Source organism: Chaetodon auriga, chromosome 19 (assembly GCF_051107435.1).
Source record: "Chaetodon auriga isolate fChaAug3 chromosome 19, fChaAug3.hap1, whole genome shotgun sequence".
NCBI classification, from domain to species: domain Eukaryota; kingdom Metazoa; phylum Chordata; class Actinopteri; order Chaetodontiformes; family Chaetodontidae; genus Chaetodon; species Chaetodon auriga.
Genome location: NC_135092.1, coordinates 21,464,290 through 21,464,734, shown reverse-complemented (window position 1 = coordinate 21,464,734; position 445 = coordinate 21,464,290).

The window sequence follows — 445 nt, the reverse complement described above, 5'->3', positions numbered from 1 at the left end:
TGTAATGATTCTGTTTGGCTTTAATTAAATGAAGACGTCTCTTTATCAGGTGTACCTGTGTAATCTAATGTAATCCAGCACAACATCTGTCTTTACTGGAACTCGGTTAGATTGCATTAGACTGTACAGGTGTGTGCTGCTTGTATATTGAGTATACTGACTGATTATGAATCCTCATCATCACTTTTGGCCGTAAATGTGTTGTGATCTCTCGTTCAGATACAACTTGAGCTGCAGTGCAGGCGAGAAGCTGACTTCTTAATGAGATTAGATTGCAAAGACCTTTGTCAATTAAAGAACTTTTACTCATAAACTCCACCATTAAAGAGGTTCATGTCCTAAAACAAGTTTTTATACTCCTACAACCAGTGTGGCCTTTAAATCGTCACACAATGAGCGGATTGTAAGGAGTCTTCTGCAGGTGGATTCTTAAATCTGCCTGTTT